At 39.6% G+C, this 24,123-nt stretch overlaps 1 pseudogene; it reads left to right on the top strand.

Moving 5' to 3' along the window:
• Nucleotides 1-7,839: 7,839 nt before the first annotated feature.
• Nucleotides 7,840-21,747, top strand: LOC112649327 (nuclear RNA export factor 2-like; annotated as a pseudogene).
• The last annotated feature ends 2,376 nt before the right edge of the window (nucleotides 21,748-24,123 follow it).

The raw sequence follows: 24,123 nt of genomic DNA, 5'->3' as shown, positions 1-24,123 counted from the left end.
GAACACATATGCAAATAGTATTATAGACTTCTACTAATATGCCTATACATAAGGGACTTTGGCAAATCAGGAGTGAGAGAGACAAAAATATCAATAGTTAATTTAATTAAAAAGCAAAATGAGGGACGCCTAGGTGTCTCAGTGGTTGAGCATCTGCCTTCAGCTCAGGGCATGATCCCAGAGTCCTGGGATCAAGTCCCACATCGGGCTCCCTCCAGGGAGCCTGCTTCTCTCTCTGCCTACGTCTCTGCCTCTATCTCTGTCTCTCATGAATAAATAGAATCTTTAAAAAAAATTAAAAATGAAAAGCAAAATGATTGTCCAATAAATGTCTGAAGAGGCTAGAGCACATAGTCCAAAGAAATGAAAATCCAGAGATGTCTCAATGAGTGAAAAATCTAATTTGCAGAAAATTTTTTATGTGATCGCAAAATTTAAAAGGAATATATATATGCATATATACATACATATGTGTATATACACGTATATATATTTATGTTTGTGTATATATAATACTTAACAAATATTTTATGATAGGTAAACACCTATCTTGCACATCTAGAAAATGTGCACCGGTCTTGTTACAGAGAATATCTTTGGGTCATGGTGATCATGACAATATAGATGAAAGAGAAAGATGCAGGATGATTTTATTTTTTAAATATATATTTAATAGGGTTTAATATTTTGCAATTGGGCAAATTTATTGAGAGAAGTACTTAAAAATACATCTTGACAGTTTATCTATGTATGTATATATGTTTTTGTCCTAATGCTTCTCTCCCCCTAAATTTTGTAAAAATAATGTAATTATTAAATGCTTACTTTTCTTTAGTTCATTCAGAAGCTGGATGTCCTCTCTCAGGGCATAGAAACCCAGGAAGGGACGGCTGCCAAGAGGGTGAAAAATACCAGAAAGTTCTGGCTGATGCACTAGAGTCCAGGCCCCTGTCTCTCTTCTTTCCCTTTACAAAGCCTTCTATTCAAACCTTCAGAGCTACAGTTCTGGCCCTGACCACCAGGGAGAAGGTTTCTATATAACTTTTTTTCCCCCCAAAGAAAAAGGTTTGTTTTTTTTTTTTCTATGCTCATTCCAGTATCCCACCAAATTGTTTGCAATTTCCTTTATAAATTACTGGGTCAGACTCTACTATGACCTCTCTAAGATGGACTGGAGTTATTTCCTGCCATGTGGCTATTTTCAGATGTTGAACTTTGCTCTTTCTTAAGTAAATCTGATATATTGTACAGAGAGCTTATTAAAGTTATGCATGGTGGGATCATGCTCATTCTATAAAGCTCAGTTCCAGTTTCTGTATTTTCTTAAACCTTAGCAACTTCAAGGAGGGCAAAGAGTGCTAATTCTACAGATAAGAGTCTCCTTGTGAGGAATTCATGAAGGAATACAATGTAATGTAGCCCATACAGAGCCTGGCCACCGCTGACTCTCAAAATTCTCTCCCTTTAAAAAAAAAAATTCTCTCCCTTTGCAGCTACAAATACCTGTGACCCAGTCCTCCTAACTCTATTTAATGCCTCTGTGGAGATGCCTTATTGAAAACAGTTCCCTGAGTGCTAGGCTGGTAGCGAACTCAGGGGGGCAGTAACAACAGGAAGTTGTCTTCTCTGGCTGCCAGGACTCTTCTCTCTATGCCCTTGGGGAAGGAATTTCCTGGAAGGCCTCCATCTTACTTGTGTAGCCTTCACAAGGACTTAGGGCCTGCTCTCACTTTCCTCAAGAGCTGTAATCAGATCTGCCACAAATTCCCAGCTCCAGACCCTACATATTCTCTTCAGGAACACCCTGTGTGGACAGTGATGACAGGTGACTGCCTTCAGCTCACACCATAGGTGAGTTGTTCAACATGAGGCATTGGCCTCAGATCCTCACAGAGCTGGAAGGATTCTAGCTGCCACCCACCCCACAACACACACACACTCCCTAAGGCACAGAACAGCCCTCTTTCAATGGCCTCTCTGGGGAGTAGCAAGGGCCTAGGCTGAGTATTGTTTTACTCTTTTGAAGAAATGGACTGAGTGAGCCCTAACACATCCTGGTTCCACATGGAAAACCAACCCACCTGTGGCTGTGCTGAGGTAGCTATGCTCTGACTAAGCTGAGATGTTCCCTTTGGTTGAGGGAAAGTGCTGAGTCATGTGATCCTCTCTGATCCAGTATTTGAGGCCTGAGGAGGATCACTTGGGGAAAAATGTTGGAAATTAACATTATTGGGATGAATACTAGAGGAAGAGGGGGGGCAGAGAACCCACTATTACCCTTGAATTTTCCCATCAACCATTCATGGTATATTGTATTATCCCTGTAGAGGTTTCTCTGGGCTTGGTTTATGGGCCATATATGATATATTCTAGAATGTTATATGGGTTGTCATAAGCAGTGTTTTATGTCAATTAAGGAAGTTTTGCTACTCATGTTGTTTAAATCTTCTTTATCTAACTGATTTTTTGCCTATTTTGTCATTCAGTGAAGTGTACTAAAATTTCCCACTGGGACTGTGGATTTATCCATTTTGCCCTTTACTTCTGTCGCTTCTTACTGTGTATATTTTCTCCATTTACTTCTCAGTTTTTGCTATGTATATTTGGGCTCTATATTAAAAGGTACATACAAATTTAAAATTGTTTTGTTAATATTATTTGTTGAATTAAACATTTTATCATTTGCAGTCTCCCTTTTTCTGTAGTAATGTTTTTACTTGAGATATATTTTTTCTCTTATGAGTCATTATACCAGCTCTCAGACACTCTGTGTTAAAGTGGTATATCTTTCTAATTTTTTTTTTCAAATTTTCTATGTTCTTATATTTTACATATGTCCCTTTTAAGGAGCATTCTATTGAATGATTTTTTAATCTAGATTCTTTTTAAAGATTCATTTAATTATTTGAGAAGGGAGGGACAGAGGGAGCAGGAGAGAGAGAATCTCAAGCAGCCTCTCCACTGAGCACGGAGCCTGATGTGGGGTTTGATATTATGACCCTGCAACCAAGGCCTGAGCCAAAATCAAGAGTGAAACACCTAACCAACTGAGCCACCTAGATGCCCCTAATCTAGATTTATGATCTCTATTTTTTAATTTGAAAATTTCAAGCCACTTATATATAATGTAATTCCAGATATAATTTAGTTTATCTTATTCTTTCTCCTACATTTGTTTTTCTGTTCTAGTTTCCTTTTCCTCTATTTTGTAATGTCTAATGCCCCTACTGATTTATTGATATACATTTTAATTATATAATATCTTATATATTATTAATATATTAATATTAATATTATTACATATTATATATTATAATTATAATATAATTATATATTATATATTATTATATAACACATTATATTATATAAACTATAATATATAATTATTAATTATATTATTAATATATTATATAATTATATATTTAAATTCATCAAAGAAATTATCATTATAATATACAGTCGATACTCATTTAATTTTCCTCCATATTTTTATTTTTTATTTTTATTTTTTTTAATTTTTATTTATTTATGATAGTCACACAGAGAGAGAGAGAGAGAGAGGCGGAGACATAGGCAGAGGGAGAAGCAAGCTCCATGCACCAGGAGCCCGATATGGGATTCGATCCCGGGTCTCCAGGATCGCGCCCTGGGCCAAAGGCAGGCGCTAAACTGCTGTGCCACCCAGGGATCCCTAATTTTCCTCCATATTTTTAAATGTCATTCTTCATTCTTCTTGCATCTATGTGCCTTCATCTCTGATCATATTTTTGACTTAAGCATAAATCTTTAGTTTGAGTTGGCTGATGAAAAATTTGCATAGTTTTTGTTTGCATTAAAATGTCCATTTCTTTGACTTCCATTTTCAAAAGATAAGTTTTTATAGACAGAAAATTCTGAGTATGCAATTATTTTGCTTCAACACTATGAAGATAGAATTTCATTTTCTTTAAGCTATTTGTTTAAAAATTCTATGTCAGCCTTAATTTTGCTCATTTTAAGATAATCTGTTGTTTTTCTCTGTCCTATAAATATTTTCTCTCTTTATTTGCGTTTTAAAAGCCTTTCTGTGATGGGCCTGGGTTTGATTTTCCTCACACTCCACCATGCATATATACTGTTATATATACTGCTTCTTACATCTGTGACTTGATGTCTTATGTTACTTTTCAAAACTTCTCAAACATTATATCTTGAAATACTATTCTGCACAGTTCTCTCTCCTTTATAGGACTCCAATTAAGCATGTTTGATATATTTGTTGCATCCTTTTAAACTTGTTCCATCTCTTTCTGTCATTCATCATTTTGTCTCTCCATACTTCATTCTGGATATTTTCTTCAGGCCCTTCATTTGTTTTTCTAACTCTCCCTTCAGTGCACCTCATATGCTGCTAATACCATTATTGTTCTTAATTCCAGATATTACACTTTTGAGTTCTAGAAATTTCATTTATTTTTTTATATTTTCAATTCTTGGCTAAAATTTTCAGTTTATTATATTTTCTTGACAATTATAGGCATGATTATTTTAAAGTTTATGTCTAATAATGCAATAATCTGGGTTTCATGTGAGTCGTTTTTAATGTCTTTTTTTTCATTCCTTGATTGTCAATTATATTGTCTTATCTCCTTTATAAGCCAAAGGACTATATGTAACAGGTTGTAGATTTATTTACTTCAGTCCTAGAATGAAGTTATTTTTCTTAATGAAAAAGATTTTTGTTTATTTTTCCTGATAAACTGCCAGGCAGCAACAAACAGCCCCAAATCCCTTTAATCCCATTGGTGGTTGAGATTATTAAACTGGACTTCAGTCCCTTGAGGGACTGACCTATTTCCAGTTTACCTTTACTTGCCTGGCATAGCTCTTGAAGGTAACCTATTAAGTCTGAGTGTTTTGCCATGGTCACCTCCCCTTGGAAGCCCCACTTTCAACATTTATGTACTCAGCCCTATGACTCTGTAGAAAATCTGACACAAATTTGTAGCATTTAAACATTTAACTTGACTCCTTAGGAATCATCAATTGCTTCTAAAAGAAAAATAACCCCAAACATTGGGATTGTCTTCTGGATTATTTTGTAGCCTCTAATCCTTGCTCTGTACCATCGTACAGCATTGCTAGCTGTTTGATGCCTTCAAATAATATTTTATTTTAAATGATTTGTAACGCTCTTCTAGTTGTTTTTAGTTGTATGTTTGATCCAACTTAGCTCATCTGTCAATGCTGGAAGCAAAAATCTATTTTAATCTAAATTTATTTAAAAATAAATTTAAAAATAAATTTATTTATTTTTCATGCTGAGTTTAGCATACTCCTTATTATCATTACTATCTTCTGTACTGCGCTTTCTCTAATGTCTGGAAGATAAGGTAACAAAAATAGGAAAACACATGTAATATGCTTTTCATTAAGTTTTCCAGATGGATATGTCTGGCTAGCATAGAGTCAGTACCTCCAATATTTTTCTTGTTTTATTGTATTATAAGTGCACATCATCATCTTATCCTCCCATTTTTGTCTATTTGCTCCTGCTTCTGAGGCCCTCGGGTCAGTTCCAGCCTTCAGCCACTCTCATATTTCAACCATTCCAGTGACAAAAGATTCTGAATCACCACTATATTCTAATATATATATATATATTAGAGGCAATGCTATTCCAAATATAAATTAAAAAAAGGCTGATTGTTTTATCAGCATGTAAACTTTTTATGTTTGTGGTGGTGAGTAAATAGGCTTGTTCCCTCACTCTTTTTTTTTTTAAAGATTTTATTTATTTATTCATGAGAGACACAGAAAGAGAGGCAGAGACACAGGCCAAGGGAGAAGCAAGCTCCATGCAAGGAGCCCAATGTGGGACTTGATTCCGGTAATCCGGAAGACAAGGCAGACACTCAACCGCTGAGCCACCCAGGCATCCCCCTCACTCTTGATTAGCATGCAAATAGGTGTAAATAAATAAATATATATATGTATGTATATATATTTATAAATGTCACTTATAAAAATTTATTGAAATTGAAAATATTCATGTTTTGACTAAAATAATCTACTTATGGGAATTATTGCATGGAAAACTATAAAATATATGGAATGTATGTATATCCTTTTTCATAGTAGCTTATTGTAGCAAAAATTTGGATTTGTAAAATTGCAACTGTATTAGTAGGCTAAAGTTTGTGACGATTAGGATGTTAACTGAAATGATAATCTAATGTACAAATTATATAAAAAATCAGAAATCATTATTTCTACATGAGTATATAATTGTCTCAAAATTTAACATATATATTTGCATAAATGCATAATGTATCCCATAGCATACAAACATAAAATACTAAATACATTCATATATCTCTCCCCTTCATTTGTTTAAGAAATTGCATCCCAATGTTGAAATAAGAACTAAAGACTTGATCAGATTCAGATTTGATGCTTTTGACAAAAATTCTGCATAGTCAATGCCTATAACAAAGTACATGATGCCTGGCTTTTGTTGTTGTGTGTGTGTGTGTGTGTGTGTGTGTGTGTGTGTATGTGTGTGATATTTACCAGCCATTTATCACCATTATATAGGTTCTTTACTTAATTATAAGTTTTAAAATGATGATACTCAAATTCTATCATGACTTCTTCTTATATTAACTACATTACACATATAAAGAGAAACTCTATCATCAATAAATTGGCTATCTTTATGTACACCTTATACAGAAAAAAAGAACAAATATATTTGATTCTTCCTCTTTATAAATTTTCATAAAAATAAGTTCATTTACTGGCCTTCTCCAAATGTCACCAATGAGATTTCTTTTTGTTGATGTTGTTATCATGATGAACTCACCTTTTAACACTTTGATGGACTTCAAATCCTTTTATAGGATTTTTATAGCAAAAGAGTGACAAGATTTGACTTATACTTTAAAATTTCTCTCTGCCTGCTGAGTTAAAAATAGTGAGGGAGCATGGATGAAAACAGAGGGACCATTTGGAAGGCAATATAATACAGAAGATTGATGTTGATAACAACCAGGTTGGTAGCAATAGAGGAGTTAAGAAGTAGCTAGACTTTGGACATATTTTGAGGGCAAGCCAAGAGAACTTTTTGATAAGTTAGGTATGGAGTATGAGAGAGTACTTTAGGCTAACTCCACGTTTTGGACACTGAGCATGTGGAATTTCTGGTTTGAATGATTTCACTTCCATGTGCCATATAAGGAAAATATCAAAAGTTGTGAGTAACAGGACTTTTCTAACACCAGGCCACACAGTGAAAGTAACCACAGTGAAAGTTTCACAGGACTTTTCTGACACCAGGCCACACAGTGAAAGTAACCCAAAGAGTTAATCCAAGGCCTCTTCATAATCAGCAAATCATGGAATGACCAGGAGTGAATAGATCTTTCCTTATAACCATGCTCTGAGACAATGCAGAGTAATTAATGTACAATGTACAACACATAAGCCTAGAGAACCTTAAATGTTAAAACCAAAAGAAAATCTGGTTTCTAATCATCTAATTGCCTTAATCCTCCCTTCCTGCAGAACCACTAGTATTACTACCAACTGATACATTGTTTGTATGATTGTTCTATCCAGCAGGTTGACACTTTGCTTGCCCTACCATGATGTTAGGCCAAGATGAAGTAAATGGTATGAGACCACTAATGTGTCTTCAAAGTTGTATTTTTTTCTCAATTTTAAAATAAGTTTGATTTTAAATTTATTTTTTATTTAAAATAAAATTGATGGTGGTAGCTCTCCTCAAAGAAAAATAAAGGTGGGGATTCTTCCCAGGGTAATTTTGGCAAAGGGAACTTTAATTATGAACATGTGGATATGAGCTTCATCCTTTCCACCTTCAGGAGGATGATAGAAACATGGTAATGAAGGGTTCCCAGTAGGACCCCTAAATAAGACAATAAGTGACCAGGTAGCCTGGTTTGCATGCAGCAGCCCCTGGGACTCTGCAAAGTTTTTGTTCTCCATGGTCTTTTTCTCCTCTCACTGAAAGTGAAGAGTGATAGGACTGGAATAACAACTGAGTAATCCTAATTGTAGACCTGGTATTATTGAAGTGAAATTATATAGAAGATTTCATTGCATTTCTATATATTTATGGACACTCCCTTTTATCCACTTCCCCACAGCACTGTCTCCACCTTCCAACCCAACAATAGCAGTGTGAAATGGCATAATGAATGCCAAGACAGAGCATTTCCAGAGAGAGATATGGAGAACAAGCAGGATGGAAACTCAGGGGGCTGGTTCAGGGTCACAGGAAGTATCCTGACAAAAAATAAGGAATGTGCAGGAGAAGCAGGTCAAGGAGAGTTGTGTTGGTCTCATATAGAGATGCTGGGAACTTTGTTGAGAACAAGAGAAGTTAACATCCTTGATCACCTGAGGGCAGGTTCACACAAACAATACAAAGGGAACAGGTTAACTGAAGGAAGGTCATGGGAAGTTGACTAAAGGCAAAGGTGGAGACTACTGCCAAGGATATGGAGCAACTCCTCACCAGATGTCACAATTTGGCTCATGATGAGTGTGAAGGTGTAGACTCTAAATTCCTGGTTGGATAAACAGGATTTCCTGGAAACTTATTAAAGGAATATCATTTTAAATATCTAAATTTGATTGTTTGGGAGTTAAATATTCAAATAGGGGGAACGGAAAAATTAGAAAATCCATGTCTAGCAAAAGAAAAAATTAAAATCATGTCAATAGTTCCTACTTTGGAAGCCTTTTTAAAGCTCAGTAGAAGGTCAGAATAGAACACCAGATTGAGTCTGTTCTACAGTCTTAATGCCCTGTTGTCTCCCTTCTCTCCCATCCCTTCTTTTTATCCTTAGATTCCTTACGGAATAAAGTATAACAAGACATGGATAATAAATTCGATACAAAGCCATTGCAGTGTCCCCTTCACCGTGGTTGATGTAAGAAAGAATGGTGAAGTCAGATGAGTGGGCTCAGGGAAGGGGGAGAGACAGCTAAGCAGAGGCCACTGGCCTCTGACACTATTGCCGTTGCCTTCAATCCCTGTAGTTCCATTACTTAAAAGACGGGGCCCAGTTCTTTATCCAGGATGCTTGTGCTGCCTCTGCATTGAAAGATATCAACTGCAAGATTTCTGATGAGGAAAATCAAAAGGTATGTGTTGAGGATATTACCCATACCTGGTCCCAAGGCAGGAACACAGACCAAAGTGGCTGATCATCTTCCTTAAAGGAGAATTCCTAGTGCTTATCCCACCACCCCCCTCTTGTAGCTATCTATACATGTCAGTCCCTCTGCTGTACCCTACTCTGTACAGAATAAATTGGATCCAGAAGAAATGGAGCAGCTAAAGGTAATTAAGACACAAGGCCCATTGTGTGCAAACACCCAGACCTACCTCTTCTTCTCCCAGCCCCCAGTTTCCCTATCACCATGACAGACTCACAGTGGCTCTTACCATCCCTCTCTGCAGCTGACCATGAGCAAACACTATGATATCTCCCAAAAAGCTCTTGACCTCCATAAACTCCGCTTTGACCCAGGTACAAATGACAGCAGTAATTCTAGGGGTCTTCTTGGGTGTGACACTTAGGGATGGTAATGAGGGTAAGTTTGGTACTGGCCCTGGACCCCTCTCAGCCTTCTGATGCCTCCTCCCACCTTTTTGAAGAGTTGATGGACCATGATATGGATATAATCCTGAATCGAAGAAACTGCATGGCTGCCACCCTGCAGGTCATCAAAGAGAATTTCCCCGAAGTGAGGCATTTTGCCCAGTGCTGGTATTATATGGGATGGAACACATGAGGTGGAGAGAAGATTTGTCTCTGAGTCCCTAGATAGTAAATGTCACTCTAACTTCTTCCCCCAAAGCTCTTGTCCTTGAACTTATGCAAGAACAAACTGTACCAGCTGGATGGCTTGTCTGACATTGTGGAGATGTCCCCTACAATCAAGAGTCTGAACCTCTCAAAAAATGAGGTAGGAAGGGGGTGCATATTAAATTTGGGGTTGAGAGTGGGTGGTAATGCTCATCAGAGTGATGACAGGTGTCAAGAGAAGTTACCTGAGCAGGAAGGTGGAGACTAGATGTTCAAGGGTCCAGGTGTCTATTTCCAGAACATTTTTCTAGTTACTTTCCCATATTTTTCAGGTGCAGTCAGTCTGGGAGTTATGCAAGATAAAAGGGCTGAAGCTTGAAGAGCTGTGGCTGAAAGGGAACCCTCTGTGCAACACTTTCCCAAACCAGTACACCTATGTAAGGTCTGTGGTAACTTTTGTCACCCCTCCTCGGGACCTTTTTACCTTGGGAGCCTAAATTACCCTTGACAGTGCCCCCTTGCAGGAGGTGGCAGCCCTGGTCCTCTAGGAGGATCAAAGGCCCCCTCACACTTCTCTCTGTGTCCCTTACCTGTGCTTAGAGGTCTTTTCCTTCCTATGACCTACTCACTTGTTCTCCTGGCCTGGGCTCTGTTTCCTCACTCTGCACCCAGCTGTCTCTAGCATTCTTTCCCATGAGAATGCTCCAGGAAGCAAGGATCATCTTCTCCAGGACCAGGAGTGACCAGCTTGAGCCAGATACTGCGACCTGAACTGACAAGGGTCCTCCAGCCCAGGGCCTCATGCTGATACAGGCCTTCCTACTCCCTGCTGAGATGGGGTTCCCTCCTCATCCCCAAGAGGAGCCCTCTTTCCCTTGAAACAAATGGGTCCACTCTCTAATTCCAGGCTGCCATGATGGCTTTTCTGCCTCATGCTGAGGGCTAAGATCCTAGGGGGCTGTTCCTCAAGGTCATGTTCCTCTCGCCCAATGTCAGGAGCTGGCCTCTCCTTGAGAGAAACCAGGGTTCCCTGAGTCGAGAGGCTAGAAGTGGGTGACTGCCAGTGAGCAGAGGGCTTCCTGAGGCATAAATGAAGGGTGGATGGCAGAGGTGCTTGAGGAGAGAAGACAAACCTCTCAGAAGTACTTCCCCTTTTCTTCCCTTCATACATCACATAATCCTGACTGGTCCTTCAGAGAAGCCCTAGATCACCTGACACAGGTATAATCCCTTAGTCTAGGAACTGGACATGAATTGTGCCAGGAACAATGTGGGAAAATGTGTCCCCTGGCACAGTTGCAGTGGGGCCATCAGGAAGGAAGGCAGTGATTATAAGACAGGGCCACAGACCCTCATCACCATGCTGACCTGGGGCTTCACCCTCTACTCCTTCTGGGGAAGGTCTGCCCAAATAGCTAACTCATTCCCCATGCCCAGCTTACACTGAGTTCACATAGGTGACAGTTTCAGACAGCACCAATGGGCCCCCAGCCCAACACTGGCATGCTTTCCATTCCTACCTCAGGTTCCAGGGCCTGCCAGGACAGATGAAGGAAAGGGATGCAGCCATGGAGCCATTTTCTCCTTCTTCTCCTTCTCATTCTCCTTCCTTCCTGACCCCCACCACCATGGTAGAGCTTCTTTCCTTTCCCTTTACTTTGCTTTCTCTTCATCCTTTGTCTCTAGTCCCCTATGTCTCTCTTACCTCTCCCCTCCTACCTTTACCCCCTTTTCTGTCTTCTTCCCCCTCCCTCTCTCTCCCTGTACCCTGGGTCTTGCCTCACTCACCTCCCTGGCCCAACATCCAGGACCATCACTGGGGCCGGCAGATCATGGTCCTGCAGAATGCTGGACCCCTAGTGAGGTAACAGAGCCCTGGGCTCCCACCCCATTCCCTCTTCTCTCTTGAGCCTTTAGTGGGGACTTGGAACTTGCGGGGAGGAAGGGAGGCCAGGAGGGGAAGGCATCCCTAGAGCCTGGGCTCCAAATCTTGCTTCTTGAGATATTGGGAAGAGAGCAAGGGCAGTCTAGGTAGGAGTTACCCAGGAGGAAGGAAAGACAGAAAACCTTTAAAATTAAACTGCAGTTCATTTCTTTCTATTTTTGGTTTTGAACAGTGCTATCAGGGATTGTTTCCCCACATTGTTACACCTGATAAGTGCCTACATTCATCATTGTCTCCTCTTTTTAACAGTGATGACCTTCACACCAGCGGGAAGCTTTGGTGGACTTACATAGGTTATGTTTTTGTATCTGACCCATTGGGGTGCATAGACTCCTGAAAAAAGCATGACCATTCTTCCTAGAAAATGCCCATTCTCTCTCACACACACACACACACACACACACACACACACCCTTACTCACAAACTTTCTGTCATTCACTTATTTACCCAAAGTTGCATATAATAATAGAGTCTTACAGGACTGACCCTCTGTTGAAGACTCCTACTGTAGTCTTGCTGATAGAATTTTGGGGGCCATTTCACACCTGACCCTAGCTCTTGTTTCCCCTGCACCTATATATGCCCCTTTTCACCCATTGCAATCTCCATGGTCTGCACTTCTGATTTCCTCTTCCTTTCTTCAGGCTGGCCAGGTGTTACCAGCAATAACTGTAATTTGCACTGAAGCCCCCCAAATAATAAAGCATTGTAAGGTGAGGATGGAGCAAGCATGATTTAGGATATTACAATGGAAGCTTTGTCTACCACATAGTTTCAAGATATCTTTTGATTCCAGGAAAGCTATAAAGGATCCGAGATTCTTAAGAATCTAATCCTTCAATTCCTGCTTCAGTAAGTACCCTTGGGGCCATGAGGCAGAAGAGGGTTGGAATAGGTATGCTAATGGATTAAGAGGAGCTTTCAAGTCCCTTTGGGTGCCCAGATCACAGAGATAGCCTATTGTCTTTGTTTTTCTTCAGCTATTACTTGATCTTTGACTCTGGAGACCGATAGGGTCTCCTCAATGCTTACCATGATGAGGCCTGTTTCTCCCTGACCACTCCCTTCAACCCTGAAGATGCAGCCTTGTGAGTATCACAGCTCAGACTCTGCTCCTGGGCCATGTGTCTCCCCAGCAAACACATAATCAGTTCCTGTAAACATCTACACTGCCTGGGCCACTACCTCCTTTTCCTCTATTTTTCCTAGAAATGGCTTAGAAGAATACTTCAAGGATAGCAGGGATATTAAGAAGGTCAAGGACCCTGGTAAATGTGAAAAGCAAAAAGATCAACATGGGAAAGGGGGTGTGAAGGGAACATATATAGGGGCCATGGGCCTGACCTTTCCTTCTTTCCCCCAAAGTCCTGCGAGTTCTACTGCTAAAGCATACAAAATATGACATTGTTGACTCCCTCAATATGTTGCCCAAAACTCAGCATGACCTTAACTCCTTTGTGGTCGACCTGAGCGTCCAGACGGTGAGCATGGGTTTCCTCCCTTGGGCCAACCAAGAAAGTCAGAAGTGGGTAGGAGGTTTAGAAGGATACTGAAAGCCTTAGTAACTATTCTCCCCTTTCGGGAAACAATGCTCGTTTTTTTCTGTCAATGGGGTTTTTAAGGACAGTAAGTATCTGTAGAGTCCTCCCCAGATCCCCCATTATGTCCTCCTGGCTGGACTACCTCCAAATTCTCCCAGCTTTCCAAGTTGCTTCCTTTCCATCCCTTCCCGTTGTGTTCTCCCATCCTACCTTGCCCACAGACTATCCTGGTCTGACATACATCCATGCCTTTCTGACCCAACACAGTTCACATGTTAGAGGCACAGGCTGTGGCATTTTATAGCTCTCATTTCAGTTCCTTACTCTGTGATCTTGGGTCAAATATATAACCTTTCAGTTTCCTTATTTGCAAAAGAGGCTAATAATACCCTTATCTTGGGCTGCTCTAAAAGAAATGAATCAAGTGAACATGTATTTGTCAGAGGATCTGATACATATTGGGGGTCCTATCCCTGGGAGTTGATTATCCCTATTGTTGCCCTCTCAGTCCTTAAAGCCCTCTTCTACCTCCCAGTGAAAAGTTGCCCCTGTCTGGCTCCCATAAGGGTGCTACAAGATTATCAAGTAAGTCCCTGAAAGGGGAATACTGGTTGTGTGAAAAGTACAACTCTAAAGGGATGTTGCTGTTTGTTGTCATTGAAGTAGAAGGAAATTCTCAAGGTTCTGTCCATGCTTTCACTCGGACCTTCATCTTGACTTCTGATAGCAATTCCAGGTAAGTGCTGTATTGTGGGTACAGCATGGGGACAAACACCCATCCCAGCCTGAGGACAATGGTGTAGGAATATAGTGGTACAGCCTAGAGGTTTCCTCAGTGGAAAGCCAACAGGCAGACCCAAGGAAAGGTCTAAGAGTGTGGTTAAGAGTGTGGACTCTGGAGTCAGAATACCAGATTCTTTTCCTGACCTCAACACTTACTAGCTAGCTGAATGATCTTGTCAAGTTATAATACCTCAGTGACTCAATGTATTGTTCTGAAAATAGGGATTGGAGTGACCATTCTTTGTGCTGCTATAAAGGGTATATACATTAGAATTAAATCTATAAGTCTGGTGAATCTGGTAGACAGTCCCTCCAAAAGTGGGCTCTGTGGGAGGCCAGAGGTATCAATCAAGGAATCCAGGGATCATACATCCATTCTTTAGGGACACTGATATGCAGCTACATGGTTATCAACACTAAGAACCAAGACATGCATCTGTGACTTCATAGGCACTATAAAGGACATTTCAAAAATGCTACAGTAAAATGTTCTTCTCCTGCATGCCTGTGCCCACAATCACAAAGGAGTGGACTTCATCCTGGGCAATAGAAGGAAGTAGTAACAATCGTGAAGAAAAATAATCTCTTTGCATTTTTTGGCATGGCCTGCCAAGACTTTGCCAGTGGTGATTGCAACAAGGAAGCCTGGGCTATATGCCACTTCATCTTCATTGAGCAGGGCATTAATGTTTGTCTCTGCCAAACCTATACCAAGAACCTGGGCTTATACAGTAAGCATGTGGGAGCTTTCACTGTGGTCTGCAAAGACACTGATGAAGCCAAAAGAGTGGAGTAACAGTTGAAGATCTTGTTTCGTCTCATGTATTCCAACTCTCCAATCAACGGAGCCTGGATTGCCTTGACCATCCGATCAGCCCTGACCTGTGAAAACAATATATTTTTTTAAGATTTTATTTATTTATTCATGAGAGACACAGAGAGAGAGAGGCAGAGACACAGGCAGAGGGAGAAGCAGGCTCCATGCAGGAAGCCTGACATGGGACTCGATCCCGGGAATCCAGGATCACGCCCTGGGCCGAAGGCGGCGCCAAACCACTGAGCCACCCAGGGATCCCCAAAATAATAGTTTCAGGAAGTAAAAGGCATAGCCCAACACATCATTAGCATGTGGACTCAGCTGGTCTCCAACCTCAAGAAGGAAGGCTCCCCCCACTACTGACAGCACATCACTGACCAGATTGGCAGGTTTTGTTTCACAAGAATAAAGCCTGAACAGGTGGAGGGGATGACCAAGGAGTTCTCATCTACATGACAAAGGATGGCCACATCTCTGTGGCAGGGGTCACCCTGGGGAACATGGACTATCTTGCCCATGCCATTCACAAGGTCACCAAGAAATTTCCCTGGTTAAAAGGAAACACAGACAACTTTCCTATCTATAGCCTTCACTGTTGTGAGATTCACTTGGAGGGAAAAACGGGGGGTGGATGGTGGTGAGCAGGTCATTTCTCTCAACCACAGGACTTAACACTCAATCACTGAATGTGTTTCTCAGAAAAGAACATGTAATGAAATAGGGCAGAGGCATGTGTGGCTGGTGTCTGAAACTTTGTCTCTCAAAACCAAACTCCTGCTCATCTTTAACTCCAGCTGAACCAAAAGAGTTTATATGTACAAGAAAGACATAGCCCACAAAAAACCTGTCAATCATGTCATTGCAGAGGCTTTAACTGAAGCACCTTATGGTGCTGAGGGTACCTCTGTAGAGCCAGCATGAGAATAGCACCTACAAGAGGATTTGGGGGAAGATGTAGTTCTAACATTAGCAATCAGCCTCATGTTTGTCCTCCTGTGATTAAGCAATCTTATCAACAAACTTTCAGAAATCATGATTCATGAAAACCAGTAAGTCTGCTGCCATTGCAGTGAGGAAAATAAAAGATGCTGTTTCCTGTCTTATTTAAGAAAAAAGTGCTCTTCTTTTTAATACTTTCAGACATTTTAATGTTCCTCACTTCTTTATCATTGCTGTTCTTTTCTTTAAGCACAGAGATCTATATAACTAGTCTAGATTTTCATCCTATTCTACTGCTTGATTAACCATCAACCCAATCCTATAGGATTAACTTATTTAAAGAATGAAGAATATAATTTACTTCTCATCCAATATCCTCACCTTCCTCATCAAAGAGTATCAGAGAGTAGGTAACTGTACTTTATAATCAGCATCCTCTTCAATGATCATTTAATTGTCTCCTGTCAGGATGTCGCCTCTACCCAATTGGACCTCTTACTTAATTCAGTGAGGTTGTGTAGTCTCTCATCTCATATCATGAGCTGGTGATGTAGGGCAGAACGAAGAAAGAGGATATCTGAGCTTTGGTTTTGATCTTTGTGTGCTGGCAACTGGGATAACAACACTTCACCCTTTGAAAAGATAACCACCATCTGCTCCAAACACGTAGACTTATTGCAGCCTGGTTTCTCTGTTAAAGTTACTGCAGACCCCCAAAAAAATCTTAAAAGAGGGGTACCTGGCTGACTCAGTCAGTGGACCATGCAACTCTTGATCTCAGAATCATGAGTTCAAGCCCCACATAGGGTATAGAGCTTACTTTTAAAAAAAATCTTAAAATATAAGGGTAAATTCTTTGTGACCTTGAATTAAACATTTTCTTTTTTTATACATTTATTTTTTATTGGTGTTCAATTTGCCAACATATAGAATAACACACAGTGCTCATCCCATCAAGTGCCCCTCTCAGTGCCTGTCACCCAGTCACCCCCACCCCCCGCCCACTTCCTTTTCTACCACCCCTAGTTCGTTTCCCAGAGTTAAGAGTCTCTCATGTTCTGTCTCCCTTTCTGATATTTACCACTCAATTTTTCTCCTTTCCCCTTTATTCCCTTTCACTATTTTTTATATTCCCCAAATGAATGAAAACATATAATGTTTGTCCTTCTCCGATTGACTTATTTCACTCAGCATAATACCTCCAGTTCCATCCACGTCGAAGCAAATGGTGGGTATTTGTCATTTCTAATGGCTGAGTAATATTCCATTGAATACTCAGACCACATCTTCTTTATCCATTCATCTTTCGATGGACACCGAGGCTCCTTCCACAGTTTGGCTATTGTGGACATAGCTTCTATAAACATCGGGGTGCAGGTGTCCCGGCGTTTCACTGCATCTGTATCTTTGGGGTAAATCCCCAACAGTGCAATTGCTGGGTCATAGGGCAGATCTATTTTTAACTCTTTGAGGAACCTCCACACAGTTTTCCAGAGGGGCTGTACCAGTTCACGTTCCCACCAACAGTGCAAGAGGGTTCCCCTTTCTTCACATCCTCTCCAACGTTTGTTGTTTCCTGCCTTGTTAATTTTCCCCATTCTCACTGGTGTGAGGTGGTATCTCATTGTGGGTTTGATTTGTATTTCCCTGATGGCAAGTGATGCGGAGCATTTTCTCATGTGCTTCTTGGCCATGTCTATGTCTTTCTCTGTGAGATTTCTGTTCATGTCTTTTGCCCATTTCATAATTGGATTGTTTGTTTCTTTGCTGTTGAGTTTAATAAGTTCTTTATAGATCTTGGAAACTAGCCCTTTATCTGATAGGTCATTAGCAAATATCTTCTCCCATTCTGTAGGTTGTCTTTTAGTTTTGTTGACTGTTTCTTTTGCTGTGCAAAAACTTCATATCTTGATGAAGTCCCAATTTTTCTTTTTGTTTCTCTTGCCTTCATGGATGTATCTTGCAAGAAGTTACTGTGGTCAAGTTCAAAAAGGGTGTTGCCTGTGTTCTCCTCTAGGATTTTGATGGAATCTTGTCTCACATTTAGATCTTTCATCCATTTTGAATTTATCTTAGTGTATGGTGCAAGAGGGTGGTCTAGTTTCATTCTTCTGCATGTGGATGTGCAATTTTCCCAGCACCATTTATTGAAGAGACTGTCTTTTTTCCAGTGGATAGTCTTTCCTGCTTTGTCGAATATTAGTTGGCCATAAAGTTGAGGGTCCACATCTGGATTCTGGATTCTGTTCCATTGATCTATGTGTCTGTTTTTGTTAGGCAGCATTTTCTGATGTATAATGCCAAAAGTACAAAATAAAAAAGAAAATTTAGACCAATTGGACTTCATCAAACATTTTTTTAAATTAAAGATTTTATTTATTTATTCATGAGAGACACAGACAGAGAGAGAGAGAGAGAGGCAGAGACACAGACAGAGGGAGAAGCAGGTACCATGCAGGGAACCCGATGCAGGACTCGATCCCAGATCCCAGGACCACGATCTGAGCCGAAGGCAGGCACCCAAGCACTGAGTGGGATTGACTCCTCAATATCTCTTTCTTATGTCACATTGTTCATGTATAGAAATACACTTGATTTCTGTGCATTGATTTTGTATCCTGCCACTTTGCTGAATTCCTGTGTGAGTTCTAGCAATTTGGGGGTGGAGTCTTGGGTTTTCCACATAGAATATGTCATTTGCAAAGAGCGAGAGTTTGACTTCTTTGCCAATTCGGATGCTTTTTATTTCTTTTTGTTGTCTGATTGCTGAAAGTAGGAATTCTAGTCCTGTGTTGAATAGCAGTGGTGAGAGTGGACATCCCTGTTGTGTTCCTAACCTTAGGGAAAAGCTCTCTCTTTTTCCCCATTTAGAATGATATTTGCTGTGGGCTTTTCATAGATGGCTTTTATGATATTGAGGTATGTACCCTTTATCCCTACAATGTGAGGAGTTTTAATCAAGAAAGGATACTGTACTTTGTCAAATGCTTTTTCTGTATCTATTGAAAAGATATGGTTCTTGTCCTTTCTTTTATTAATGTAGTATATCACATTGATTTATTTGTGGATGTTGACCCAGCCTTGCATTCCAGGATGGTTGTGATGAATAATTTTTTAATGTACTGTTGGATCCTATTGGCTAGTATTTTGGTGAGAATTTTGGCATTCATGTTCATCAGGAATTTTGGTCAGTAATCCTCCTTTTTGGTGGGTCTTTGTCTGGTTTTAGGATTAAAGTAATGTTAGCTGCATAGAAAGAGTTTGGAAGTTTTCTTCCATTTCTATTTTTTTGAAACAGCTTCCGAAGAATAGGTATGAATTCTTTAAATATTTGGTAAAATTCTCTGGGAGGCCATCCATCCTTGGACTCTTTTGGGGGGAAAGATTTTTTTATTACTGCTTCAATTTCCTTGCTGGTTATGGGTCTATTTAGATTTCCTGTTTCTTCCTGTTTCAGTTTTGGTGTATATGTTTCTAGGAATGCATTCATTTCTTCCAGATTGTATTTCTTTGGTGTCGGTTGTGATCTCCTCTTTCATTCATGTTTTTATTAATGTGGGTCCTTTGTCTTTTCTTTTTGATAAGTCTGGATAGGGATTTATTGATCTTATTAATTATTTCAGTGAGCCAGCTCTTAGTTTTGTTGATCTGTTCTACTATTCTTTTGGTTTCTATTTCATTGATTTCTGCTCTGATTAATTCTCATCTCCTGCTTGGTTTGGGCTTTATTTGCTGTTATTTCTCTAACTACTAAAGGTGTGTGTTTAGATTGCATATGATACTTTTCTTGTTCCTTGAGAAAGGCTTGTATTGCTATGTACTTCCCTCTTAAGACTGCCTTTGCTGTATCCCAAAGATTTTGAACAGTTGTGCATTCACTTTATTTGTTTCCATGAATTTTTTGATTCTTTTGTAATTTCCTTGTTGACTCATTCATTCTTTAATAGGATGCTCTTTAACCTCCAAGTATTTTATTTCCTTCTAAATTTCCTTTTGTGATTGAAGGAACTCTTAGAATTTTTTTTAAAAAAGAAAAGTATCTCAATTAAAATGATCAAAAATCTCAAAAGACATTCATCAAAAAAAAAAAAAAAAAGACATGTCAATGACCAAAGGGCACATGGAAAGATCATTAGTCATATGGGAAATACAAATCAAAATACAATGATACCATTGTATCATTTCACAAAATACCATTTCACACACTAAGATGGCTATAATTTTTAACTAGAAATAAATGTTGGTAAAGATGTGGAGAAATTGGAACCCTCATATATCGCTGGTAGAAGTGGAAAATGTATATCCACTTTAAAAAAGTTTGGTAGTATCTCCAAATATTAAACATATGTTTACCATATGACCCAGCCAGTCTACTACTAGAGAATTGAAAAAATATGTTCATACAAAAACATATTAAAATATTTATAGCAGTATTATTTATAATAACCAAAAATTGAAAACAAACCAAACATCCAACTATTTATGGATGAATAAAATGTGTTATGCCCATACAATGGAATATTATTTAACAATAAAATAGAATGAAGCTCTCATATATTTTTTTGCATGCATAGACCTTAAAATTATTATGCTCAGTAAAAGAAGCCAAGCACAAAAGACCACACATTGTATGAGTCGATTTATATGAAATACCCAAATATTTAAAATCCAAATAGACAAACCCATTGAGACAGATATCAGATTAATTATTATCAAGGTCAAGGAAAAAGGGGGACTAGGGAGTGACTGCTACTGAGTAAGGGGTTTTATTTACAGTGACAAAAAATGCTTTGGTATTAGATTGTGGGTTTGTGATTATTGCAAAATCTTCTGAATATACTAGAAAGCCACTGAAATGCAGTTGATTCACCTTAGAATGGTGAATACTTTGGTATGTATATTAAAAATCAATTTAAAATGATTGTATTTTGGGGATCCCTGGGTGGCGCAGCGGTTTGGCGCCTGCCTTTGGCCCAGGGCGCGATCCTGGAGACCCGGGATCGAATCCCACATCGGGCTCCCGGTGCATGGAGCCTGCTTCTCCCTCTGCCTGTGTCTCTGCCTCTCTCTCTCTCTGTGACTATCATAAATAAATAAAAATTATTAAAAAAAATAAAATAAAATAAAATAAAATAAAATGATTGTATTTTAAAACGACTTGTTAAGTTTTAAATGTATATATGTATATATACATATTTAACATATATACATTTATATGCATATTTATATATACATATATATACATATTTAACAACTCTACTTTTTAATTCTAGTGGGTATGGAAGCTAGTAATAGTCATTTTCACTAGGTCTTTCTTCATCATTACACATTGTGCTCATACCAGTATATGTATCCCATCAAAAAAGTAGCATAGATTAAGCATTGCATGGTCAGCATGTCTGTGCTGCAGTACTAATGGAGATCACCTGTTCTCCCACTCCAGGTACCTTGAGGACAACGAGTGGGACTACACCAAAGCTGGTCAGGTCTTCACAAAGCTCAAGGTGAGGTGTGGAAATCATTAAGCAGGCTAGAGGAGGGTGTTTCTGGGCCATGGAAAAGCCAAGAAGGTGGAGGCTGGGTGGCTTGGGGATGAAACTCTGGGATCTGGCTCTTCTGATGTCTCAACTCCTTCCCTCCAGAAGGAAAGCAAGATCCCAGAGGAGGCCTTCAAACAAATCACCTAAAAGAAGTCTTGGATGTTCATATCATCTTTGTTTCTCTTTTCTCTAGTCTAAGGCCATGCCCATAACTGGGGATAGAGGCCTGGCTGACCAAGAAGCCAAAATTACCTTGCAGGCCAGGTATCATAACCACCTGAAGGATCAGTTGTTCCATGTATTTTCCCCACTCATGTTTGCTGTTTATTTGCATAATAAAGAGTGATGCTGTAGATTGAATGTTGTGTGTCCTGGATCACTTGTCCCCTGTCCCAACATGAGCTAATGGGTCTGAGACTGAAAGGCCTTGCCCTCTCTCCCACATTATTCACCCTGGCAGTCCCTGACAGGTACACCAGGCTTGACTCCATAGGTAGTATCGCAGTAAATTCTGATGAGAGGGGACACATGCTGTTCCCAGGGATTGCCCTTTGGAAAGAGTGTGACTCAGTCACATGCTCTATTTGGAGGTCTCTAGAAGCAGACATGTGACCTGGAACAACAGGGGATTTACAAGGGTTTCCTGCTAGTGAGGGTGGTGGAAAGGAAGATAAAGACTCACATACTTTACTTTTTATTCCTAATCATTTAAATTCATTCAAAGGCATACCACCAACAATTTTATGATTTGCACACAGGTGAATGGGAAATGGGCCTTTCACACCTCTCACCATGCTTGCATTTGTCTTCTCATCCATCTACTGTACTGCCCGCACCCCGGCTCTGAAGGTGCACTGTGGGTGGGAGCGATCTCATGTTAGCTCCTGAGAGTGAGGAAGAGTCAGCCTGTTTGCCCGGTACACTTTTTTTTTTTACATTTTTTAAAAAATTAAATTCAATTTGCCAACATATAGTATAACACTTAGTGCTCATCCCATCAAGTGCCCTCCTCATTGCCTGTCACCCATTTTCTCTCTGCTTGTTTCCCAGAGTTAGGAGTCTCTCATGGTTTGTCTCCCTCTCTAATTTTTCCCATTCAGTTCCTCTCCTTTCCCTTGTAATCTCTTCACTGTTACATTCCACGTATGGGTGAAACCATATGATGATTGTCCCTCTCCGATTGACTTATTTCACTCAGCATAATACCCTCCAGTTCCATCCACATTGAAGCAAATCGTGGGTATTCATCTTTTCTGATGGCTGAGTAATATTCCATTGTTTATATATACCACATCTTCTTTATCCATTCATCTGTCGAAGGACATCATAGCTCCTTCCACAGTTTGGCTATTGTGGATATTGGTGCTATGATCATTGGGGTCCAGGTGTCCCGGCATTTCACTACATCTGTATCTTTGGGGTAAATACCCAGTAGTGCAATTGCTGGGTCATAGGGTAGCTCTATTTTTAACCTCTTGAGGAATATCCACACTGTTTGCAAGAGTGGCTGCACCAGTTCGCATTCCCACCAACAGTGCAAGAGGGTTCCCCTTTATCCACATCCTTTCCAACATTTGTAGTTTTCTGTCTTGTTATTTTCAACATTCTCACTGGTGTTAGGTGGTATTTCATTGTGGTTTTGATTTGTATTTCCCTGATGGCAAGTGATGTGGTTCATTTTCTCATGTGCTTGTTGGCCATGTGTATGTGTTCTTTGGAGAAATTTCTGTTTATGTCTTCTGCCCATTTCATGATTGGATTGTTTGTTTCTTGGGTGTTGAGTTTGGTAAGTTCTTTATGATCTTGGATACTAGCCCTTTATCTGATAGGTCATTTGCAAATATCTTCTCCCATTCTGTAGGCTTTTAGCTTTGTTTACTGTTTCTCTTGCTGTGCAGAAGCTTCATATCTTGATGAAGTCCCAATAGTTCATTTTTGCTTGTTCATTTTGTTTCCCTTGCCTTCATAGAGGTATCTTGCAAGAGGTTGCTGTGGCTAGGTTCAAAAAGGTTGTTGTCTGTGTTTTCCTCTATGAATTTGATGGATTCTTGTCTCACATTTAGATCTTTCAACCATTTTGAGTCCATCTTTGTGTATGATGTAAGAGAATGGCCCAGTGCATTTGTCAAAGAGCTGACAAGGGTCCATGTGCTTGAGGAGGTTCAGACATTTAGTTTCACTTCCACACAAACAATAGCACAGAATCTCACATTATGGTCAGTACTGTGGGACCTCTTTCAATGATCAGCAATTAGCAGTTCAGAATCACAGGCAAGAGTTGAAAGGGACACTTGTGCAACTTATTTTCCACACCTTCTGTATGTTTGGACTTTAGACCATAAGCAGGCAGAATTTTTGAAGTTAAAATAATAGCAGTACAAAATTTCAAGTTACCATCCTATAAATGATGGCACATGTGAGATACCACCAGTTTAGAAATTATGCTATTAACAGGTCTCACATAAGTTATTTCTTGCCACTTGCCACTTTTCAGTTCTTTATGTACATGTACACAAGGAATCCACACAGGTGTGTGTAAATTTCTTTGAAAAATTAATTAAGGGAATAATTGCCATTACATAAGAAGTAATTCCATGCCATTCCATGAGGTGGCTCAATGGTAATGGCTCAATGGATAAAAGACAAGTCTCAGTCTCCTCACCTAGAGAACAGTGACCACAGGGCATACTCCCAGTCACATCATGAGGAATAGAGACAGTCTCACATGTTGGTGTG

This window comes from Canis lupus, chromosome X (genome assembly GCF_003254725.2).
Source record: "Canis lupus dingo isolate Sandy chromosome X, ASM325472v2, whole genome shotgun sequence".
Lineage (NCBI taxonomy): Eukaryota > Metazoa > Chordata > Mammalia > Carnivora > Canidae > Canis > Canis lupus.
The sequence above is the reverse complement of the archived record's forward strand: the minus strand, read 5'-3'. Positions and strand labels throughout refer to the sequence as shown.